Source organism: Colletes latitarsis, unplaced genomic scaffold (assembly GCF_051014445.1).
Source record: "Colletes latitarsis isolate SP2378_abdomen unplaced genomic scaffold, iyColLati1 scaffold0002, whole genome shotgun sequence".
Classification (NCBI taxonomy): Eukaryota; Metazoa; Arthropoda; class Insecta; order Hymenoptera; family Colletidae; genus Colletes; species Colletes latitarsis.
In genome coordinates, this window is record NW_027488365.1 from 43,679,648 (window position 1) to 43,699,738 (window position 20,091).

Here is a 20,091-nt window from a genome sequence, read left to right on the forward strand (position 1 = left end):
CGTAGTAATGTGGTAACACACTGAAGCACTCAATTAAACCTGGTTTCGATCAATATTTTAGAGGATAACACCGGTTAGGTCTGGGTTAGGTCCGGGATATGCCCGCATCTGGCATATACTTTTGCCTTTTTCGCAAACTTGTTGACTAGATCCTGGGTTTTTTTCGTGATTGAATCACGTAGTAATGTGGTACCACACTGAGGTAGTCAATTAAACCTGGTATCGATCAATATTTCAGAGGATAACACCGGTTAGGTCTGGGTTAGGTCCGGGATATGCCCGCATCTGGCTCATGATTTTGCCTTCTTCGCATACTTGTTGGCCCGATCCTGGGTTTTTCTCGTGTTTGAATCACGTAGTAATGTGGTAACACACTGAAGCAGTCAATTAAACCTGGTTTCGATCAATATTTTAGAGGATAACACCGGTTAGGTCTGGGATAGGTCTGGGTTATGCCCGCATCTGGCTCATGATTTTGCCTTCTTCGCATACTTGTTGGCCAGATCCTGGGTTTTTTCCGTGTTTGAAACACGTAGTAATGTGGTACCACACTGAGGCAGTCAATTAAACCTGGTTTCGATCAATATTTCAGAGGATAACACCGGTTAGGTCTGGGCTAGGTCCGGGATATGCCCGCATCTGGCTCATGATTTTGGCATCTTCGCATACTTGTTGGCCAGATCCTGGGTTTTTTTCGTGTTTGAATCACGTAGTAATGTGGTAACACACTGAAGCAGTCAATTAAACCTGGTTTCGATCAATATTTTAGAGGATAACACCGGTTAGGACTGGGTTAGGTCTGGGTTATGCCCGCATCTGGCTCATGATTTTGCCTTCTTCGCATACTTGTTGGCCAGCTCCTGGGTTTTTTTCGTGTTTGAATCACGTAGTAATGTGGTAACACACTGAAGCAGTCAATTAAACCTTGTTTCGATTAATATTTTAGAGGATAACACCGGTTAGGTCTGGGTTAGGTCTGGGATATGCGCGCATCTGGCATATACCTTTGCCTTTTTCGCAAACTTGTTGACTAGATCCTGGGTTTTTTTCGTGATTGAATCACGTAGTAATGTGGTAACACACTGGAGCAGTCAATCAAACCTGGTTTCGATCAATATTTTAGAGGATAACACCGGTTAGGTCTGGGTTAGGTCTGGGATATGCGCGCATCTGGCATATACTTTCGCCTTTTTCGCAAACTTGTTGGCTAGATCCTGGGTTTTTTCCGTGTTTGAATCACGTAGTAATGTGGTACCACACTGAGGTAGTCAATTAAACCTGGTATCGATCAATATTTCAGAGGATAACACCGGTTAGGTCTGGGTTAGGTCCGGGATATGCCCGCATCTGGCTCATGATTTTGCCTTCTTCGCATACTTGTTGGCCAGATCCTGGGTTTTTTTCGTGTTTGATTCACGTAGTAATGTGGTAACACACTGAAGCAGTCAATTAAACCTGGTTTCGATCAATATTTTAGAGGATAACACCGGTTAGGACTGGGTTAGGTCCGGGTTATGCCCGCAACTGGCTCATGATTTTGCCTTCTTCGCATACTTGTTGGCCAGATCCTGGGTTTTTTTCGTGTTTGAATCACGTAGTAATGTGGTAACACACTGAAGCAGTCAATTAAACCTTGTTTCCATCAATATTTTAGAGGATAACACCGGTTAGGTCTGGGTTAGGTCTGGGATATGCGCGCATCTGGCATATACCTTTGCCTTTTTCGCAAACTTGTTGACTAGATCCTGGGATTTTTTCGTGATTGAATCACGTAGTAACGTGGTAACACACTGGAGCAGTCAATCAAACCTGGTTTCGAACAATATTTTAGAGGATAACACCGGTTAGGTCTGGGTTAGGTCTGGGATATGCGCGCATCTGGCATATACTTTCGCCTTTTTCGCAAACTTGTTGGCTAGATCCTGGGTTTTTTCCGTGTTTGAATCACGTAGTAATGTGGTACCACACTGAGGTAGTCAATTAAACCTGGTATCGATCAATATTTCAGAGGATAACACCGGTTAGGTCTGGGTTAGGTCCGGGATATGCCCGCATCTGGCTCATGATTTTGCCTTCTTCGCATACTTGTTGGCCAGATCCTGGGTTTTTTTCGTGTTTGATACACGTAGTAATGTGGTAACACACTGAAGCAGTCAATTAAACCTGGTTTCGATCAATATTTTAGAGGATAACACCGGTTAGGACTGGGTTAGGTCTGGGTTATGCCCGCAACTGGCTCATGATTTTGCCTTCTTCGCATACTTGTTGGCCAGATCCTGGGTTTTTTTCGTGTTTGAATCAGGTAGTAATGTGGTAACACACTGAAGCAGTCAATTAAACCTTGTTTCGATCAATATTTTAGAGGATAACACCGGTTAGGTCTGGGTTAGGTCTGGGATATGCGCGCATCTGGCATATACCTTTGCCTTTTTCGCAAACTTGTTGACTAGATCCTGGGATTTTTTCGTGATTGAATCACGTAGTAACGTGGTAACACACTGGAGCAGTCAATCAAACCTGGTTTCGATCAATATTTTAGAGGATAACACCGGTTAGGTCTGGGTTAGGTCTGGGATATGCGCGCATCTGGCATATACTTTCGCCTTTTTCGCAAACTTGTTGGCTAGATCCTGGGTTTTTTCCGTGTTTGAATCACGTAGTAATGTGGTACCACACTGAGGTAGTCAATTAAACCTGGTATCGATCAATATTTCAGAGGATAACACCGGTTAGGTCTGGGTTAGGTCCGGGATATGCCCGCATCTGGCTCATGATTTTGCCTTCTTCGCATACTTGTTGGCCAGATCCTGGGTTTTTTCCGTGTTTGAATCACGTAGTAATGTGGTACCACACTGAGGCAGTCAATTAAACCTGGTTTCGATCAATATTTCAGAGGATAACACCGGTTAGGTCTGGGTTAGGTCCGGGATATGCCCGCATCTGGCTCATGATTTTGGCATCTTCGCATACTTGTTGGCCAGATCCTGGGTTTTTTTCGTGTTTGAATCACGTAGTAATGTGGTAACACACTGAAGCAGTCAATTAAACCTGGTTTCGATCAATATTTTAGAGGATAACACCGGTTAGGACTGGGTTAGGTCTGGGTTATGCCCGCATCTGGCTCATGATTTTGCCTTCTTCGCATACTTGTTGGCCAGATCCTGGGTTTTTTTCGTGTTTGAATCACGTAGTAATGTGGTAACACACTGAAGCAGTCAATTAAACCTTGTTTCGATCAATATTTTAGAGGATAACAACGGTTAGGTCTGGGCTAGGTCCGGGATATGCCCGCATCTGGCTCATGATTTTGGCATCGTCGCATACTTGTTGGCCAGATCCTGGGTTTTTTTCGTGTTTGAATCACGTAGTAATATGGTAACACACTGAAGCAGTCAATTAAACCTGGTTTCGATCAATATTTTAGAGGATAACACCGGTTAGGACTGGGTTAGGTCTGGGTTATGCCCGCATCTGGCTCATGATTTTGGCATCTTCGCATACTTGTTGGCCAGATCCTGGGTTTTTTTCGTGTTTGAATCACGTAGTAATGCGGTAACACACTGAAGCAGTCAATTAAACCTGGTTTCGATCAATATTTTAGAGGATAACACCGGTTAGGACTGGGTTAGGTCTGGGTTATGCCCGCATCTGGCTCATGATTTTGCCTTCTTCGCATACTTGTTGGCCAGATCCTGGGTTTTTTTCGTGTTTGAATCACCTAGTAATGTGGTAACACACTGAAGCAGTCAATTAAACCTTGTTTCAATCAATATTTTAGAGGATAACACCGGTTAGGTCTGGGATAGGTCTGGGATATGCGCGCATCTGGCATATACCTTTGCCTTTTTCGCAAACTTGTTGACTAGATCCTGGGTTTTTTTCGTGATTGAATCACGTAGTAATGTGGTAACACACTGGAGCAGTCAATCAAACCTGGTTTCGATCAATATTTTAGAGGATAACACCGGTTAGGTCTGGGTTAGGTCTGGGATATGCCCGCATCTGGCTCATGATTTTGCCTTCTTCGCATACTTGTTGGCCAGATCCTGGGTTTTTTCCGTGTTTGAATCACGTAGTAATGTGGTAACACACTGAAGCACTCAATTAAACCTGGTTTCGATCAATATTTTAGAGGATAACACCGGTTAGGTCTGGGTTAGGTCCGGGATATGCCCGCATCTGGCATATACTTTTGCCTTTTTCGCAAACTTGTTGACTAGATCCTGGGTTTTTTTCGTGATTGAATCACGTAGTAATGTGGTACCACACTGAGGTAGTCAATTAAACCTGGTATCGATCAATATTTCAGAGGATAACACCGGTTAGGTCTGGGTTAGGTCCGGGATATGCCCGCATCTGGCTCATGATTTTGCCTTCTTCGCATACTTGTTGGCCAGATCCTGGGTTTTTTCCGTGTTTGAATCACGTAGTAATGTGGTACCACACTGAGGCAGTCAATTAAACCTGGTTTCGATCAATATTTCAGAGGATAACACCGGTTAGGTCTGGGCTATGTCCGGGATATGCCCGCATCTGGCTCATGATTTTGGCATCTTCGCATACTTGTTGGCCAGATCCTGGGTTTTTTCGTGTTTGAATCACGTAGTAATGTGGTAACACACTGAAGCAGTCAATTAAACCTGGTTTCGATCAATATTTTAGAGGATAACACCGGTTAGGACTGGGTTAGGTCTGGGTTATGCCCGCATCTGGCTCATGATTTTGCCTTCTTCGCATACTTGCTGGCCAGATCCTGGGTTTTTTTTCGTGTTTGAATCACGTAGTAATGTGGTAACACACTGAAGCAGTCAATTAAACCTGGTTTCGATCAATATTTTAGAGGATAACACCGGTTAGGCCTGGGTTAGGTCCGGGATATGCCCGCATCTGGCATATACTTTTGCCTTTTTCGCAAACTTGTTGACTAGATCCTGGGTTTTTTTCGTGATTGAATCACGTAGTAATGTGGTACCACACTGAGGTAGTCAATTAAACCTGGTATCGATCAATATTTCAGAGGATAACACCGGTTAGGTCTGGGTTAGGTCCGGGATATGCCCGCATCTGGCTCATGATTTTGCCTTCTTCGCATACTTGTTGGCCCGATCCTGGGTTTTTCTCGTGTTTGAATCACGTAGTAATGTGGTAACACACTGAAGCAGTCAATTAAACCTGGTTTCGATCAATATTTTAGAGGATAACACCGGTTAGGTCTGGGATAGGTCTGGGTTATGCCCGCATCTGGCTCATGATTTTGCCTTCTTCGCATACTTGTTGGCCAGATCCTGGGTTTTTTCCGTGTTTGAATCACGTAGTAATGTGGTACCACACTGAGGCAGTCAATTAAACCTGGTTTCGATCAATATTTCAGAGGATAACACCGGTTAGGTCTGGGCTAGGTCCGGGATATGCCCGCATCTGGCTCATGATTTTGGCATCTTCGCATACTTGTTGGCCAGATCCTGGGTTTTTTCGTGTTTGAATCACGTAGTAATGTGGTAACACACTGAAGCAGTCAATTAAACCTGGTTTCGATCAATATTTTAGAGGATAACACCGGTTAGGACTGGGTTAGGTCTGGGTTATGCCCGCATCTGGCTCATGATTTTGCCTTCTTCGCATACTTGCTGGCCAGATCCTGGGTTTTTTTTCGTGTTTGAATCACGTAGTAATGTGGTAACACACTGAAGCAGTCAATTAAACCTGGTTTCGATCAATATTTTAGAGGATAACACCGGTTAGGTCTGGGTTAGGTCCGGGATATGCACGCATCTGGCATATACTTTTGCCTTTTTCGCAAACTTGTTGACTAGATCCTGGGTTTTTTTCGTGATTGAATCACGTAGTAATGTGGTACCACACTGAGGTAGTCAATTAAACCTGGTATCGATCAATATTTCAGAGGATAACACCGGTTAGGTCTGGGTTAGGTCCGGGATATGCCCGCATCTGGCTCATGATTTTGCCTTCTTCGCATACTTGTTGGCCCGATCCTGGGTTTTTCTCGTGTTTGAATCACGTAGTAATGTGGTAACACACTGAAGCAGTCAATTAAACCTGGTTTCGATCAATATTTTAGAGGATAACACCGGTTAGGTCTGGGTTAGGTCTGGGATATGCGCGCACCTGGCACATACTTTCGCCTTTTTCGCAAACTTGTTGGCTAGATCCTGGGTTTTTTCCGTGTTTGAATCACGTAGTAATGTGGTACCACACTGAGGTAGTCAATTAAACCTGGTATCGATCAATATTTCAGAGGATAACACCGGTTAGGTCTGGGTTAGGTCCGGGATATGCCCGCATCTGGCTCATGATTTTGCCTTCTTCGCATACTTGTTGGCCAGATCCTGGGTTTTTTTCGTGTTTGATTCACGTAGTAATGTGGTAACACACTGAAGCAGTCAATTAAACCTGGTTTCGATCAATATTTTAGAGGATAACACCGGTTAGGACTGGGTTAGGTCCGGGTTATGCCCGCAACTGGCTCATGATTTTGCCTTCTTCGCATACTTGTTGGCCAGATCCTGGGTTTTTTTCGTGTTTGAATCACGTAGTAATGTGGTAACACACTGAAGCAGTCAATTAAACCTTGTTTCGATCAATATTTTAGAGGATAACACCGGTTAGGTCTGGGTTAGGTCTGGGATATGCGCGCATCTGGCATATACCTTTGCCTTTTTCGCAAACTTGTTGACTAGATCCTGGGATTTTTTCGTGATTGAATCACGTAGTAACGTGGTAACACACTGGAGCAGTCAATCAAACCTGGTTTCGATCAATATTTTAGAGGATAACACCGGTTAGGTCTGGGTTAGGTCTGGGATATGCGCGCATCTGGCATATACTTTCGCCTTTTTCGCAAACTTGTTGGCTAGATCCTGGGTTTTTTCCGTGTTTGAATCACGTAGTAATGTGGTACCACACTGAGGTAGTCAATTAAACCTGGTATCGATCAATATTTCAGAGGATAACACCGGTTAGGTCTGGGTTAGGTCCGGGATATGCCCGCATCTGGCTCATGATTTTGCCTTCTTCGCATACTTGTTGGCCAGATCCTGGGTTTTTTTCGTGTTTGATTCACGTAGTAATGTGGTAACACACTGAAGCAGTCAATTAAACCTGGTTTCGATCAATATTTTAGAGGATAACACCGGTTAGGACTGGGTTAGGTCTGGGTTATGCCCGCAACTGGCTCATGATTTTGCCTTCTTCGCATACTTGTTGGCCAGATCCTGGGTTTTTTTCGTGTTTGAATCACGTAGTAATGTGGTAACACACTGAAGCAGTCAATTAAACCTTGTTTCGATCAATATTTTAGAGGATAACACCGGTTAGGTCTGGGTTAGGTCTGGGATATGCGCGCATCTGGCATATACCATTGCCTTTTTCGCAAACTTGTTGACTAGATCCTGGGATTTTTTCGTGATTGAATCACGTAGTAACGTGGTAACACACTGGAGCAGTCAATCAAACCTGGTTTCGATCAATATTTTAGAGGATAACACCGGTTAGGTCTGGGTTAGGTCTGGGATATGCGCGCATCTGGCATATACTTTCGCCTTTTTCGCAAACTTGTTGGCTAGATCCTGGGTTTTTTCCGTGTTTGAATCACGTAGTAATGTGGTACCACACTAAGGTAGTCAATTAAACCTGGTATCGATCAATATTTCAGAGGATAACACCGGTTAGGTCTGGGTTAGGTCCGGGATATGCCCGCATCTGGCTCATGATTTTGCCTTCTTCGCATACTTGTTGGCCAGATCCTGGGTTTTTTTCGTGTTTGAATCACGTAGTAATGTGGTAACACACTGAAGCAGTCAATTAAACCTGGTTTCGATCAATATTTTAGAGGATAACACCGGTTAGGACTGGGTTAGGTCTGGGTTATGCCCGCATCTGGCTCATGATTTTGCCTTCTTCGCATACTTGTTGGCCAGATCCTGGGTTTTTTCCGTGTTTGAATCACGTAGTAATGTGGTACCACACTGAGGCAGTCAATTAAACCTGGTTTCGATCAATATTTCAGAGGATAACACCGGTTAGGTCTGGGTTAGGTCCGGGATATGCCCGCATCTGGCTCATGATTTTGGCATCTTCGCATACTTGTTGGCCAGATCCTGGGTTTTTTTCGTGTTTGAATCACGTAGTAATGTGGTAACACACTGAAGCAGTCAATTAAACCTTGTTTCGATCAATATTTTAGAGGATAACAACGGTTAGGTCTGGGCTAGGTCCGGGATATGCCCGCATCTGGCTCATGATTTTGGCATCTTCGCATACTTGTTGGCCAGATCCTGGGTTTTTTTCGTGTTTGAATCACGTAGTAATATGGTAACACACTGAAGCAGTCAATTAAACCTGGTTTCGATCAATATTTTAGAGGATAACACCGGTTAGGACTGGGTTAGGTCTGGGTTATGCCCGCATCTGGCTCATGATTTTGCCTTCTTCGCATACTTGTTGGCCAGATCCTGGGTTTTTTTCGTGTTTGAATCACGTAGTAATGCGGTAACACACTGAAGCAGTCAATTAAACCTGGTTTCGATCAATATTTTAGAGGATAACACCGGTTAGGACTGGGTTAGGTCTGGGTTATGCCCGCATCTGGCTCATGATTTTGCCTTCTTCGCATACTTGTTGGCCAGATCCTGGGGTTTTTTCGTGTTTGAATCACGTAGTAATGTGGTAACACACTGAAGCAGTCAATTAAACCTTGTTTCAATCAATATTTTAGAGGATAACACCGGTTAGGTCTGGGTTAGGTCTGGGATATGCGCGCATCTGGCATATACCTTTGCCTTTTTCGCAAACTTGTTGACTAGATCCTGGGTTTTTTTCGTGATTGAATCACGTAGTAATGTGGTAACACACTGGAGCAGTCAATCAAACCTGGTTTTGATCAATATTTTAGAGGATAACACCGGTTAGGTCTGGGTTAGGTCTGGGATATGCGCGCATCTGGCATATACTTTCGCCTTTTTCGCAAACTTGTTGGCTAGATCCTGGGTTTTTTCCGTGTTTGAATCACGTAGCAATGTGGTACCACACTGAGGTAGTCAATTAAACCTGGTATCGCTCAATATTTCAGAGGATAACACCGGTTAGGTCTGGGTTAGGTCCGGGATATGCCCGCATCTGGCTCATGATTTTGCCTTCTTCGCATACTTGTTGGCCAGATCCTGGGTTTTTCTCGTGTTTGAATCACGTAGTAATGTGGTAACACACTGAAGCAGTCAATTAAACCTGGTTTCGATCAATATTTCAGAGGATAACACCGGTTAGGTCTGGGTTAGGTCTGGGATATGCGCGCATCTGGCATATACTTTCGCCTTTTTCGCAAACTTGTTGGCTAGATCCTGGGTTTTTTCCGTGTTTGAATCATGTAGTAATGTGGTACCACACTGAGGTAATCAATTAAACCTGGTATCGATCAATATTTCAGAGGATAACACCGGTTAGGTCTTGGTTAGGTCCGGGATATGCCCGCATCTGGCTCATGATTTTGCCTTCTTCGCATACTTGTTGGCACGATCCGGGGTTTTTCTCGTGTTTGAATCACGTAGTAATGTGGCAACACACTGAAGCAGTCAATTAAACCTGGTTTCGATCAATATTTTAGAGGATAACAACGGTTAGGTCTGGGATAGGTCTGGGTTATGCCCGCATCTGGCTCATGATTTTGCCTTCTTCGCATACTTGTTGGCCAGATCCTGGGTTTTTTCCGTGTTTGAATCACGTAGTAATGTGGTACCACACTGAGGCAGTCAATTAAACCTGGTTTCGATCAATATTTCAGAGGATAACACCGGTTAGGTCTGGGCTAGGTCCGGGATATGCCCGCATCTGGCTCATGATTTTGGCATCTTCGCATACTTGTTGGCCAGATCCGGGGTTTTTTTCGTGTTTGAATCACGTAGTAATGTGGTAACACACTGAAGCAGTCAATTAAACCTGGTTTCGATCAATATTTTAGAGGATAACACCGGTAAGGACTGGGTTAGGTCTGGGTTATGCCCGCATCTGGCTCATGATTTTGCCTTCTTCGCATACTTGTTGGCCAGATCCTGGGTTTTTTTCGTGTTTGAATCACGTAGTAATGTGGTAACACACTGAAGCAGTCAATTAAACCTGGTTTCGATCAATATTTTAGAGGATAACACCGGTTAGGTCTGGGATAGGTCTGGGTTATGCCCGCATCTGACTCATGATTTTGCCTTCTTCGCATACTTGTTGGCCAGATCCTGGGTTTCTTCCGTGTTTGAATCACGTAGTAATGTGGTACCACACTGAGGCAGTCAATTAAACCTGGTTTCGATCAATATTTCAGAGGATAACACCGGTTAGGTCTGGGCTAGGTCCGGGATATGCCCGCATCTGGCTCATGATTTTGGCAACTTCGCATACTTGTTGGCCAGATCCTGGGTTTTTTTCGTGTTTGAATCACGTAGTAATGTGGTAACACACTGAAGCAGTCAATTAAACCTGGTTTCGATCAATATTTTAGAGGATAACACCGGTTAGGACTGGGTTAGGTCTGGGTTATGCCCGCATCTGGCTCATGATTTTGCCTTCTTCGCATACTTGTTGGCCAGATCCTGGGTTTTTTTCGTGTTTGAATCACGTAGTAATGTGGTAACACACTGAAGCAGTCAATTAAACCTGGTTTCGATCAATATTTTTGAGGATAACACCGGTTAGGTCTGGGTTAGGTCTGGGATATGCGCGCATCTGGCATATACTTTTGCCTTTTTCGCAAACTTGTTGACTAGATCCTGGGTTTTTTTCGTGATTGAATCACGTAGTAATGTGGTAACACACTGAAGCAGTCAATTAAACCTCGTTTCGCTCAGTATTTTAGAGGATAACACCGGTTCGGTCTGGATTAGGTCTGGGATATACGCGCATCTGGCTTATACTTTCACCTTCTTCGCATTCTTGTTGGCCAGATCCTGGGTTTTTTCCGTGTTTGAATCACGTAGTAATGATGTAGGACACTGAGGCAGTCAATTAAACCTGGTTTCGATCAATATTTTAGAGGATAACACCGGTTAGGTCTGGGTTAGGTCTGGGTTAAGCCCGCATCTGGCTTATACTTTCGCCTTTTTCGCAAACTTGTTGGCTAGATCCTGGGCTTTTTCCTTTTTGAATCACGTAGTAATGTGGTAACACAATGAAGCAGTCAATTAACCCTGGTTTCGATCAATATTTTGGAGGATAACACCGGTTAGGTCTGGCTTATGTCTGGGTTATACCCGCATCTGGCTCATGATTTTGCCTTCTTCGCATACTTGTTGGCCAGATCCTGGGTTTTTTTCGTGTTTGAATCACGTAGGAATGTGGTAACACACTGAAGCAGTCAATTAAACCTGGTTTCAATCAATATTTCAGAGGATAACACCGGTTAGGTCTGGGTTAGGTCGGGGATATGCCCGCATCTGGCTCATGATTTTGCCTTCTTCGCATACTTGTTGGCCAGATCCTGGGTTTTTTCCGTGTTTGAATCACGTAGTAATGTTGTAGCACACTGAGGCAGTCAATTAAACCTGGTTTCGATCAATATTTTAGAGGATAACACCGGTTAGGTCTGGGTTAGGTCTGGGATATGCGCGCATCTGGCATATGCTTTCGCCTTTTTCGCAAACTTGTTGGCTAGATCCTGGGGTTTTTTCGGGTTTGAATAACGCAGTAATGTGGTACCACACTGAAGCAGTCAATTAAATCTGGTTTCGATCAATATTTTAGAGGATAGCACCGGTTACGTCTGGGTTTCGTCTGGGTTATGCCCGCATCTGGCTCATGATTTTGGCATCTTCGCATACTTGTTGGCCAGATCCTGGGTTTTTTTCGTGTTTGAATCACGTAGTAATGTTGTAACACACTGAAGCAGTCAATTAAACCTGGTTTCGAACAATATTTTAGAGGATAACACCGGTTAGGTCTGGGTTAGGTCTGGGTTATGCCCGCATCTGGCTCATGATTTTGCATTCTTCGCATACTTGTTGGCCAGATCCTGGGTTTTTTTCGTGTTTGAATCACGTAGTAATGTGGTAACACACTGAGGCAGTCAATTAAACCTGGTTTCGATGAATATTATAGAGGATAACACCGGTTAGGTCTGGGTTAGGTCTGGGATATGCGCGCATCTGGCTTATACTTTCGCCTTTTTCGCAAACTTGTTGGCTAGATCCTGGGTTTTTTTCGGGTTTGAATCACGTGGTAATGTGGTACGACACAGAAACAATTCATTAAACCTGGATTCGGACAGTATTTTAGAGGATAACAACGGTTAGGTCTGGGTTAGGTCTTGGATATGCGCGCATCTGGCTTATACTTTCTCCTTTTTCGCAAACTTGTGGGCTAGATCCTGGGAATTTTCGGGTTCGAATCACGTAGTAATGTGGTAACACACTGAAGCAGTCAATTAAACCTGGTTTCGATCAATATTTTAGAGGATAACACCGGTTAGGTCTGGGTTAGGTCTGGGATATGCGCGCATCTGGCATATACTTTTGCCTTTTTCGCAAACTTGTTGACTAGATCCTGGGTTTTTTTCGTGATTGAATCACGTAGTAATGTGGTAACACACTGGAGCAGTCAATCAAACCTGGTTTCGATCAATATTTTAGAGGATAACACCGGTTAGGTCTGGGTTAGGTCTGGGATATGCGCGCATCTGGCATATACTTTCGCCATTTTCGCAAACTTGTTGGCTAGATCCTGGGTTTTTTTCGTGATTGAATCACGTAGTAATGTGGTAACACACTGGAGCAGTCAATCAAACCTGGTTTCGATCAATATTTTAGAGGATAACACCGGTTAGGTCTGGGTTAGGTCTGGGATATGCGCGCATCTGGCATATACTTTCGCCTTTTTCGCAAACTTGTTGGCTAGATCCTGGGTTTTTTCCGTGTTTGAATCACGTAGTAATGTGGTAACACACTGAAGCAGTCAATTAAACCTGGTTTCGATCAATATTTTAGAGGATAACAACGGTTAGGTCTGGGATAGGTCTGGGTTATGCCCGCATCTGGCTCATGATTTTGCCATCTTCGCATACTTGTTGGCCAGATCCTGGGTTTTTTCCGTGTTTGAATCACGTAGTAATGTGGTTCCACACTGAGGCAGTCAATTAAACCTGGTTTCGTTCAATATTTCAGAGGATAACACCGGTTAGGTCTGGGCTAGGTCCGGGATATGCCCGCATCTGGCTTATACTTTCGCCTTTTTCGCAAACTTGTTGGCTAGATCCTGGGTTTTTTTCGGGTTTGAATCACGTGGTAATGTGGTACGACACAGAAACAATTCATTAAACCTGGATTCGGACAGTATTTTAGAGGATAACACCGGTTAGGACTGGGTTAGGTCTGGGTTATGCCCGCATCTGGCTCATGATTTTGCCTTCTTCGCATACTTGTTGGCCAGATCCTGGGTTTTTTTCGTGTTTGAATCACGTAGTAATGTGGTAACACACTGAAGCAGTCAATTAAACCTGGTTTCGATCAATATTTTAGAGGATAACACCGGTTAGGTCTGGGTTAGGTCTGGGATATGCGCGCATCTGGCATATACTTTCGCCTTTTTCGCAAACTTGTTGGCCGGATCCTGGGTTTTTCTCGTGTTTGAATCACGTAGTAATGTGTTAACACACTGAAGCAGTCAATTAAACCTGGTTTCGATCAATATTTTAGAGGATAACACCGGTTAGGTCTGGGATAGGTCTGGGTTATGCCCGCATCTGGCTCATGATTTTGCCTTCTTCGCATACTTGTTGGCCAGATCCTGGGTTTTTTTCGTGTTTGAATCACGTAGTAATGTGGTAATACACTGAAGCAGTCAATTAAACCTGGTTTCGATCAGTATTTTAGAGGATAACACCGGTTAGGTCTGGGTTAGGTCTGGGATATGCGCGCATCTGGCATATTCTTTTGCCTTTTTCGCAAACTTGTTGACTAGATCCTGGGTTTTTTTCGTGATTGAATCACGTAGTAATGTGGTAACACACTGGAGCAGTCAATTAAACCTGGTTTCGATCAATATTTTAGAGGATAACACCGGTTAGGTCTGGGTTAGGTCTGGGATATGCGCGCATCTGGCATATACTTTCGCCTTTTTCGCAAACTTCTTGGCTAGATCCTGGGTTTTTTCCGTGTTTGAATCACGTAGTAATGTGGTACCACACTGAGGTAGTCAATTAAACTTGGTATCGATCAATATTTCAGAGGATAACACCGGTTAGGTCTGGGTTAGGTCCGGGATATGCCCGCATCTGGCTCATGATTTTGCCTTCTTCGCAAACTTGTTGGCCCGATCCTGGTTTTTTCTCGTGTTTGAATCACGTAGTAATGTGGTAACACACTGAAGCAGTCAATTAAACCTGGTTTCGATCAATATTTTAGAGGATAACACCGGTTAGGTCTGGGTTAGGTCTGGGATATGCGCGCATCTGGCATATACTTTTGCCTTTTTCGCAAACTTGTTGACTAGATCCTGGGTTTTTTTCGTGATTGAATCACGTAGTAATGTGGTAACACACTGGAGCAGTCAATCAAACCTGGTTTCGATCAATATTTTAGAGGATAACACCGGTTAGGTCTGGGTTAGGTCTGGGATATGCGCGCATCTGGCATATACTTTCGCCATTTTCGCAAACTTGTTGGCTAGATCCTGGGTTTTTTTCGTGATTGAATCACGTAGTAATGTGGTAACACACTGGAGCAGTCAATCAAACCTGGTTTCGATCAATATTTTAGAGGATAACACCGGTTAGGTCTGGGTTAGGTCTGGGATATGCGCGCATCTGGCATATACTTTCGCCTTTTTCGCAAACTTGTTGGCTAGATCCTGGGTTTTTTCCGTGTTTGAATCATGTAGTAATGTGGTACCACACTGAGGTAATCAATTAAACCTGGTATCGATCAATATTTCAGAGTATAACACCGGTTAGGTCTTGGTTAGGTCCGGGATATGCCCGCATCTGGCTCATGATTTTGCCTTCTTCGCATACTTGTTGGCCCGATCCTGGGTTTTTCTCGTGTTTGAATCACGTAGTAATGTGGTAACACACTGAAGCAGTCAATTAAACCTGGTTTCGATCAATATTTTAGAGGATAACAACGGTTAGGTCTGGGATAGTTCTGGGTTATGCCCGCATCTGGCTCATGATTTTGCCTTCTTCGCATACATGTTGGCCAGATCCTGGGTTTTTTCCGTGTTTGAATCACGTAGTAATGTGGTACCACACTGAGGCAGTCAATTAAACCTGGTTTCGATCAATATTTTAGAGGATAACACCGGTTAGGTCTGGGTTAGGTCTGGGATATGCGCGCATCTGGCATATACTTTCGCCTTTTTCGCAAACTTGTTGGCTAGATCCTGGGTTTTTTCCGTGTTTGAATCATGTAGTAATGTGGTACCACACTGAGGTAATCAATTAAACCTGGTATCGATCAATATTTCAGAGTATAACACCAGTTAGGTCTTGGTTAGGTCCGGGATATGCCCGCATCTGGCTCATGATTTTGGCATCTTCGCATACTTGTTGGCCAGATCCTGGGTTTTTTTCGTGTTTGAATCACGTAGTAATGTGGTAACACACTGGAGCAGTCAATCAAACCTGGTTTCGATCAATATTTTAGAGGATAACACCGGTTAGGTCTGGGTTAGGTCTGGGATATGCGCGCATCTGGCATATACTTTCGCCTTTTTCGCAAACTTGTTGGCTAGATCCTGGGTTTTTTCCGTGTTTGAATCACGTAGTAATGTGGTACCACACTGAGGTAGTCAATTAAACCTGGTATCGATCAATATTTCAGAGGATAACACCGGTTAGGTCTGGGTTAGGTCCGGGATATGCCCGCATCTGGCTCATGATTTTGCCTTCTTCGCATACTTGTTGGCCCGATCCTGGGTTTTTCTCGTGTTTGAATCACGTAGTAATGTGGTAACACACTGGAGCAGTCAATCAAACCTGGTTTCGATCAATATTTTAGAGGATAACACCGGTTAGGTCTGGGTTAGGTCTGGGATATGCGCGCATCTGGCATATACTTTCGCCATTTTCGCAAACTTGTTGGCTAGATCCTGGGTTTTTTTCGTGATTGAATCACGTAGTAATGTGGTACCACACTGAGGCAGTCAATTAAACCTGGTTTCGATCAATATTTCAGAGGATAACACCGGTTAGGTCTGGGCTAGGTCCGGGATATGCCCGCATCTGGCTTATACTTTCGCCTTTTTCGCAAACTTGTTGGCTAGATCCTGGGGTTCTTTCGGGTTTGAATCACGTGGTAATGTGGTACGACACAGAAACAATTCATTAAACCTGGATTCGGACAGTATTTTAGAGGATAACACAAGTTAGGACTGGGTTAGGTCTGGGTTATGCCCGCATCTGGCTCATGATTTTGCCTTCTTCGCATACTTGTTGGCCAGATCCTGGGTTTTTTTCGTGTTTGAATCACGTAGTAATGTGGTAACACACCGAAGCAGTCAATTAAACCTGGTTTCGATCAATATTTTAGAGGATAACACCGGTTAGGACTGGGTTAGGTCTGGGTTATGCCCGCATCTGGCTCATGATTTTGCCTTCTTCGCATACTTGTTGGCCAGATCCTGGGTTTTTTTCGTGTTTGAATCACGTAGTAACGTGGTAACACACTGAAGCAGTCAATTAAACCTGGTTTCGATCAATATTTTAGAGGATAACACCGGTTAGGTCTGGGTTAGGTCTGGGATATGCGCGCATCTGACATATACTTTTGCCTTTTTCGCAAACTTGTTGACTAGATCCTGGGTTTTTTTCGTGATTGAATCACGTAGTAATGTGGTAACACACTGAAGCAGTCAATTAAACCTCGTTTCGCTCAGTATTTTAGAGGATAACACCGGTCCGGTCTGGATTAGGTCTGGGATATACGCGCATCTGGCTTATACTTTCACCTTCTGCGCATTCTTGTTGGCCAGATCCTGGGTTTTTTCCGTGTTTGAATCACGTAGTAATGATGTAGGACACTGAGGCAGTCAATTAAACCTGGTTTCGATCAATATTTTAGAGGATAACACCGGTTAGGTCTGGGTTAGGTCTGGGTTATGCCCGCATCTGGCTTATACTTTCGCCTTTTTCGCAAACTTGTTGGCTAGATCCTGGGTTTTTTTCGTGTTTGAATCACGTAGTAATGTGGTAACACAATGAAGCAGTCAATTAACCCTGGTTTCGATCAATATTTTGGAGGATAACACCGGTTAGGTCTGGCTTATGTCTGGGTTATACCCGCATCTGGCTCATGATTTTGCCTTCTTCGCATACTTGTTGGCCAGATCCTGGGTTTTTTTCGTGTTTGAATCACGTAGGAATGTGGTAACACACTGAAGCAGTCAATTAAACCGGGTTTCGATCAATATTTCAGAGGATAACACCGGTTAGGTCTGGGTTAGGTCGGGGATATGCCCGCATCTGGCTCATGATTTTGCCTTCTTCGCATACTTGTTGGCCAGATCCTGGGTTTTTTTCGTGTTTGAATCACGTAGTAACGTGGTAACACAATGAAGCAGTCAATTAACCCTGGTTTCGATCAATATTTTGGAGGATAACACCCGTTAGGTATGGGTCAGGTCTGGGATATGCCCGCATCTGGCTCATGATTTTGCCTTTTTCGCAAACTTGTTGGCCAGATCCTGGGTTTTTTCCGTGTTTGAATCACGTAGTAATGTTGTAGCACACTGAGGCAGTCAATTAAACCTGGTTTCGATCAATATTTTAGAGGATAACACCGGTTAGGTCTGGGTTAGGTCTGGGATATGCGCGCATCTGGCATATGCTTTCGCCTTTTTCGCAAACTTGTTGGCTAGATCCTGGGTTTTTTCCGTGTTTGAATCACGTAGTAATGTGGTACCACACTGAGGTAGTCAATTAAACCTGGTATCGATCAATATTTTAGAGGATAGCACCGGTTACGTCTGGGTTTCGTCTGGGTTATGCCCGCATCTGGCTCATGATTTTGCCTTCTTCGCATACTTGTTGGCCAGATCCTGGGTTTTTTTCGTGTTTGAATCACATAGTAATGTGGTAACACAATGAAGCAGTCAATTAACCCTGGTTTCGATCAATATTTTGGAGGATAACACCCGTTAGGTATGGGTTAGGTCTGGGTTATGCCCGCATCTGGCTCATGATTTTGCCTTTTTCGCAAACTTGTTGGCCAGATCCTGGGTTTTTTCCGTGTTTGAATCACGTAGTAATGTGGTAACACAACTGAAGCAGTCAATTAAACCGGGTTTCGATCAATATTTCAGAGGATAACACCGGTTAGGTCTGGGTTAGGTCTGGGTTATGCCCGCATCTGGCTCATGATTTTGCCTTCTTCGCATACTTGTTGGCCAGATCCTGGGTTTTTTTCGTGTTTGAATCACGTAGTAATGTGGTAACACACTGAGGCAGTCAATTAAACCTGGTTTCGATCAATATTATAGAGGATAACACCGGTTAGGTCTGGGTTAGGTCTGGGTTATGCCCGCATCTGGCTTATACTTTCGCCTTTTTCGCAAACTTGTTGGCTAGATCCTGGGTTTTTTTCGGGTTTGAATCACGTGGTAATGTGGTACGACACAGAAACAATTCATTAAACCTGGATTCGGACAGTATTTTAGAGGATAACACCGGTTAGGTCTGGGTTAGGTCTTGGATATGCGCGCATCTGGCTTATACTTTCTCCTTTTTCGCATTCTTGTTGGCCAGATCCTGGGTTTTTTTCGTGTTTGAATCATGTAGTAATGTGGTAACACAATGAAGCAGTCAATTAACCCTGGTTTCGATCCATATTTTGGAGGATAACACCGGTTAGGTCTGGGTAAGGTCTGGGTTATGCCCGCATCTGGCTCATGATTTTGCCTTTTTCGCATACTTGTTGGCCGGATCCTGGGTTTTTTTCGTGTTTGAATCACGTAGTAATGTGGTAACACAATGAAGCAGTCAATTAACCCTGGTTTCGATCAATATTTTGGAGGATAACACCGGTTAGGTCTGGCTTAGGTCTGGGTTATACCCGCATCTGGCCCATGATTTTGCCTTCTTCGCATACTTGTTGGCCAGATCCTGGGTTTTTTTCGAGTTTGAATCACGTAGGAATGTGGTAACACACTGAAGCAGTCAATTAAACCTGGTTTCGATCAATATTTCAGAGGATAACACCGGTTAGGTCTGGGTTAGGTCGGGTATATGCCCGCATCTGGCTCATGATTTTGCCTTCTTCGCATACTTGTTGGCCAGATCTTGGGTTTTTTTCGTGTTTGATTCACGTAGTAATGTGGTAACACAATGAAGCAGTCAATTAACCCTGGTTTCGATCAATATTTTGGAGGATAACACCGGTTAGGTATGGGTTAGGTCTGGGTTATGCCCGCATCTGGCTCATGATTTTGCCTTTTTCGCAAACTTGTTGGCCAGATCCTGGGTTTTTTCCGTGTTTGAATCACGTAGTAATGTTGTAGCACACTGAGGCAGTCAATTAAACCTGGTTTCGATCAATATTTTAGAGGATAACACCGGTTAGGTCTGGGTTAGGTCTGGGATATGCGCGCATCTGGCATACACTTTCGCCTTTTTCGCAAACTTGTTGGCAAGATCCTGGGTTTTTTTCGGGTTTGAATAACGCAGTAATGTGGTACCACACTGAAGCAGTCAATTAAATCTGGTTTCGATCAATATTTTAGAGGATAGCACCGGTTAGGTCTGGGTTTCGTCTGGGTTATGCCCGCATCTGGCTCATGATTTTGCCTTCTTCGCATACTTGTTGGCCAGATCCTGGGTTCTTTTCGTGTTTGAATCACGTAGTAATGTCGTAACACACTGAAGCAGTCAATTAAACCTGGTTTCGAACAATATTTTAGAGGATTACACCGGTTAGGTCTCGGTTAGGTCTGGGTTATGCCCGCATCTGGCTCATGATTTTGCCTTCTTTGCATACTTGTTGGCCGGATCCTGGGTTTTTTTCGTGTTTGAATCACGTAGTAATGTGGTAACACAATGAAGCAGTCAATAAAACCTGGTTTCGATCAATATTATAGAGGATAACACCGGTTAGGTCTGGGTTAGGT